This window comes from Rhinopithecus bieti, unplaced genomic scaffold, assembly GCF_001698545.2.
Source record: "Rhinopithecus bieti isolate Rb0 unplaced genomic scaffold, ASM169854v2 scaffold_37914, whole genome shotgun sequence".
Lineage (NCBI taxonomy): Eukaryota > Metazoa > Chordata > Mammalia > Primates > Cercopithecidae > Rhinopithecus > Rhinopithecus bieti.
The window spans coordinates 408,468-414,467 of NW_016816274.1; the positions used below are offsets into that span (position 1 = coordinate 408,468).

Here is a 6,000-nt window from a genome sequence, read left to right on the forward strand (position 1 = left end):
GAAATTACAATGTAACAAATGAGATGAAAAGGGAATAGAAAGGTTCTGTCTGTGATGATAGAAGGAGGATCAAAAAAAAAATCTTTCTCTTCCATAGCTGGAATTCGACAGACAATGCCTAACACAGGGCTGGGCACAGTGAGTCCTTCCTATAATCCCAGCACTTCGGGAGGCCAAGGTGGTGAATTGCTCCAGCCCAGGAGTTCAAGACTAGCCTGGGCAACATGGTAAAACCCTGTTTCTACGAAAAATACAAAAATTAGGTGGAAGTGGTGGCACATAGCTGTAGTCCCAGCTACTTGGGAGTCTGAGGTGGGAGGATCACCTGAGCCTGGGGAGGCTGCAGTGAGCCATGACTGAGCCACTGCACTGAGTGACAGAGCAAGACCCTGTTTCCAAAAGAAAACAAAAAAAGCGCCTAACACCGAAAAAAAATTTGAAGTTGCAATATAACCAAGCAATACATAGCTAAGGAGGCAATCAGCAAAAGAAGCAACTAAGAAGAGTTTGAAGTTGTTATCTCTAGAAATAGAAAACAGGGAAAGAAACACGCAGGGTACTCCTAGTTTTTGTTAAGATCCATAGACCAAGACTTTTAAACCATGTGCATATATATAACTGATTTTAAAACAGCCTTTAAAAAAAGAGAAAACAAAACAGGTTTTTTAAAAGAGAAACAGGTTTCTCATAGAAGAAATTACTTATAAGGAACATAAAGCTATAGACAATAGAAAATGTTTTAAAGTTAAAAAATTAACAAAGAAAAATTGGTGTATCAAACAATAAAGGTTACTCAAATTAATAGAAAAAATGATACATGAAACATCAGCAGCGCCGGGCACGGTGGCTCAAGCCTGTAATCCCAGCACTTTGGGAGGCCGAGACGGGCGGATCACGAGGTCAGGAGATCGAGACCATCCTGGTGAACATGGTGAAACCCCGTCTCTACTAAAAAAATACAAAAAACTAGCCAGGCGAGGTGGCGGGCACCTGTAGTCCCAGCTACTCGGGAGGCTGAGGCAGGAGAATGGCGTGGACCTGGGAGGCGGAGCTTGCAGTGAGCTGAGATTCGGCCACTGCACTCCAGCCTGGGTGACAGAGCGAGACTTTGTCTCAAAAAAAAGACACATTTTCATCCAGCCAACTATATCTTTCCTAAGCAATATGAAACACATTTCATTTACATATCTAAAGCTTCAGGGTTATGTATTTATGAGACAGGGCCTTGCTCTGTTGCCCAGACTGGAATACAATGGTACAATGCCAGCTCATTGCAGCCTCGACCTCCTGGGCTCAAGCAATACTCTCATCTCAGCCTCCCAAGTAGCTGGGACTACAGGCACACACCACACGCCTGGCTAATTTTTTGTGTTTTTTGGTAGAGATGGGCTCTTGCCATGTTGCCCAAGCTGGTCTTAAACTCCTGGGCTTGAGTGATTCGCCCACCTTGGCTTCCCAAAGTGCTGGGATTACAGGTGTGAGCCACCACAACCAGCCTACTTCAAGGTTTTTAAGAAACCAAGGCATCAGCTAAGCTCATTTGTCAAGCATATTCCATTCAAATGCTCATCTCCTATATCCCATGCTATTACGCATCTTGTGGTCATAATCCTATTTATACAGGACATTTGTTTAGGATCTTCTGCAATTTTCTAATTCCTGTCTCCAACTTGGAGCTTTAATATTTTTCTCTAAGATTTCAATTTCAAATTAATTGACGTGCCTTAACTGAAATGAGGTCTCACACACTTCTATTAATCTACTCACATACAAACGGTCCATACAAAAATCTGTCCTAACTTCCAGCTACATGTGGTTATCTCTCCAATCTCTTGGAGAGACTAAACTGTCTCCACTAAAATGACAGCAAGAGAATTAAAAGGAAAGGTAAATGACCAAGGATGAAACGGGGGCAAAAAAACAATGAATAAAATATTTCAATCCTGTTTGGAGGGCAAAAAGAGATACTAAAAGGGCATATTGGTAAGAAGTCAATCAAGAACCTTCTGAAGTCCCAGGAATTGAAGGTGTAACAAACCATACAAGTAAAGGTGAAACAAGGCTTGAAAAAAAAGAAAGAAACTGTTAAAATCCTCAAAATAGAATGAGACTCACCCTCCTCGGTTCCCTTCCAGACCTTGTATAACAAGAAAGTTAATTCGAACCTCAATAAATAAATGAAAGAATGAATGAACAAAATGAAGCAAATTATACCATTCTCGACATGGGTGCAGGCAAAGATTCCATGATCAAGGTGGCAAAAGCAAAAAATGACAAATGGGATATAATTAAACTAAAGAGCTTCTGCACAGCAAAAGAAACTATCAGCAGAGTAAACAGACAACCTACAGAATGGGAGAACATTTTTGCAAATTACACATCTGACAAAGGTCTAATATCCAGCATATATAATGAACTTAAATAAATTTACAAGGAAAAAAACAACCCCATTAAAAAGTGGGCAGAGGACCTGAACAATTTTCAAAAGAAGACATATATGTGGCCAATAATCATATGAAAAAAATTTCAACATCACTGATCATTAGAAAAATGCAAATGAAAACCACAATGAGATACCATCTCATACCAGTCAGAATGGCCATTAAAAAGTCAAAAACTATTCTCACAACATCCCTCCTAAAAAATGAAGGAAAGAGAAAATATTTTTTAAAAATAAATAAAATAAAATTTTAAAAAAGGTGCTGGCAAGGTTGGAAAGAAAAAGAAACGCTTATACTCTGTTGGTGGAAGTGTAAATTAGTTCAACCATTGTGGAAAACAGTGTGGCAATTCCTCATGAACCTAAAACATAAATATTCAACCCAGCAATCCCACATACCCAAAGGAGTATAAAGTTCTATCATAAAGACACATGCCTACGTATGTTCACTGCAGCATTTCACAAAAGTAAAGACATGGAATCAACCTAAATGCCCATCAATGGTAGACTGGATAAAGAAAATGTGGTACATACACACCATGAAATACTATGCAGCTAAAAAAAAGAATGAGGTCATGTTCTTTGCAGGAACATGTATGGAGCTGGGGGCCGTTATCCTCAGCAAACCAATGCAAGAACAGAAAACCAATTACTGCATGTTCTCCCTTTTAAATAGCTAACGGATACTAGACTTAATGCTTGGGGACAAAATAATCTGTACAACCTCCATGACAAAAGTTTACCTATATAACAAACCTGTACCTGTACCCCTGAACTTAAAGTTTAAAAAAAAAGAAAATGAAGCAAATGAATAAAGAAGGTGAAAGTTTTGGAAAAGCTGAATTTTAAAGGAAAAGAATTACATTACTTGCCTCAAAAGTGAACAATCTCAGGTATAATACTATAAATATCACAGTACTAATGATTTACCTAATAACAATAACCTCACATGTGTGCAGGCTGGAAGAAAAGAGAGTCTAGAAATAACTAATCTAAAAGGGGGTTAGCACTGAAACCACTAACAGTGACATACCAAGAAACAGTTTCATCCATGTTCCTGTAATACCATCACAGTATTTAGAAACCTGGGGGGTTAATACCAAGAGCAATAACTAAGAGCTAAAGGATGCTCTATAGAACAAAATGGCAGCAGGAGGGTGAAGAGCTGCTAATTTTAAGTCTGTCAGAGATCTGACCTTTAAAGCTGTGTGTATACATCCTTTTTATTTTTTGAGAAACTGCAAAGAAAATGTACCACCAAAAACCTTCACACTCCAGTATACTAGTCTGACCACAATTCCTTATCCTTCTCATGCTCACTCTTCTGCTACCAATTCACAATTATTATGTGTCAATTTATCATGATCTCCAATCCCTGTGTCCCTCACTATCCCTAGGTAATTTGGCTTTCAGGATTTGCTCTCTCCTCTATGCTGCAATACTTTAATCTCTGCCTTGTCAAAACCTTTTGCTCCTTTCCCACACCTGTCTGGGGGAGGGGAGGGGACACTATTGTACAACTAAAAGTTTTGGGTATCTAATCTGCTACCCTGAGTAGAGCGCTCACTAGTCACCCTCTCAATTCCCCTCAACAGTAAATATGAAGTCATTATGCTTCACAAGCCCTCAATTTTAGTTCCAATCCCTTCTCCTAGAACATAAGCTTGATTCTACCTCACAAAAAAATTAAAACTATGAACTATGATGATGAACTTCTTCAACTACCTACCTGTGCCTCTGCCCTTCCTAGTTCATTTTCCTGTACCTATTCTTAATTCCTTCCCTCTTGTCACGGGAGTAAGCCCTCTTAAAAATTAAAACTATCTTGAGCTTTATTCTCGTAACTGAATTCTTACTAGTCCACTGTCTTTTTCTTTCATAGCCATCTCTCAGAATGTCCACACTGCTGATTTCCAAACCTTCACCTCTCACTGAGGCAACAAGCTGCTCTAATGTGTCACTCCATTGAAACTGTTCCCCTATGATCACCGACAACCTAGATGCTGAAAAACTCCAAGTACTTCTAAGGTTTCCTCTAATGTTACTTCACTGCAGCAACTGGCACTATTTACCTTTCCTTCTTGCAACATTCACTTCTCTGAATTTTATGACCATAATCCTTTAGCTTGGCTTCTACCGCTCTGTCATCTTCAGGATTCTTTGCAGGTTCCACTTACTCAGCCTGTCCATAATGTGTCTGTGTTGAGGAACGCCCTATTCTTCATCTTTCTATTCCACAGCCTCTTCTCAGCCAACCTCTTCCTTTGTGCCCCACATATGGTGATGACTTTACAACACCCAAGTGTTTGTTTTTGAACCTTTTAAAAGATGCATATAATAAACTCATCTGTGTCTATTTCACCTACTCCTCCCCTTCAGTATTACAAATCTCAGTGGATGGCACATTGGGCTGCCCAAGTTACAAACCTGGGAATTATCACAGATTCCTCATATTCTTACTCGCCTCATATCTAAGTAATTACTAATTATGTTGATTCTATTTTTCTCTCACCTCCTTCCTCATTCTCACTGACCCACAAATACTATTCATCCTTCATCTAAAATACTGTAGTAAAATCACCTGTTTCCAACACAATTCACACCTCTGTTCCAACCGTCCAAACCAATGCTGTGAGAGTAACCTTTCTAATATGGTAAATAATATCTTCTATGCTTAAAATTTTTGCATGACTACAGAATCCAGCTAAATTCCAGCTAACTACTCCCTTGCATAGCATATCTGCCCTTCAAGCCTTGGTCCATGAATACCCATCTGGATCCCTCTCCTACCCATCTGTCCTTTATACTTTTTTTATGTAGCACTCTCATGTCTAACACCTCTGCCTAGCTAACCTTCTGACAAAAATACATATACTCCCCTACCACACAACTGACAAACACCCATTCATCCTTTAAGTCTCAGTTCAACCATTATCTCCTCTGAGATGTTCTCCCAAGCAGACTTAGAAGCTCTTTGTTCCTGTGCCCTCACCAGATACACGTACTCATTAAAGCATCTGTAACCCTACCTGTTTAAATATTCATCTCTTTTATTCTTTGAGCTCAATAAGAGCAAGATAAAATGATTTTTCATCTTTGAATACCCAGTGTTTAATTTAAGCTGGGATCATGAAAATCCAAACCATTTAACATTTGCTGAGTGAATAAACAAAATTTTAAAAATAACTATTATTAACATTAAATAAGTAAAGTACATAGTATTAGTGATTCTATTAATAAAGTTACAATTCTGATACTAAGTTACCAGAAGAATTTTCCATTATTAAAAGCATGTATTTAATTTAATAAAGCCTTTATGTTGCTAAAACTTCACAGAGAGAAGACTATTTTGCTACTAGTTATATGTTTGAATGGTCAATTGAAGGTTCTTTGTATAATGGTCATTTTACACAAATGGGGAGGGGGGAGCTTTCTATAACCTTTCCCAAAATATTTTATTTAAATGATTACAAAACTTTACCTGAGTCCACAACTGAGGAAAGAAAAAAAAAATTTAAGGGCTCCCCTCTTCCCATGACCCCCCACATAAGCCCCCATAT

The 6,000-nt window shown here is 38.5% G+C and overlaps 1 protein-coding gene across 1 annotated transcript in view; it reads right to left on the reverse strand.

The window, feature by feature from the left end:
- LOC108516960 (actin-related protein 3-like) overlaps window positions 1–6,000 on the reverse strand; it is a 66,052-nt gene that overhangs the window by 34,631 nt on the left and 25,421 nt on the right. The window lies entirely within an intron of this gene.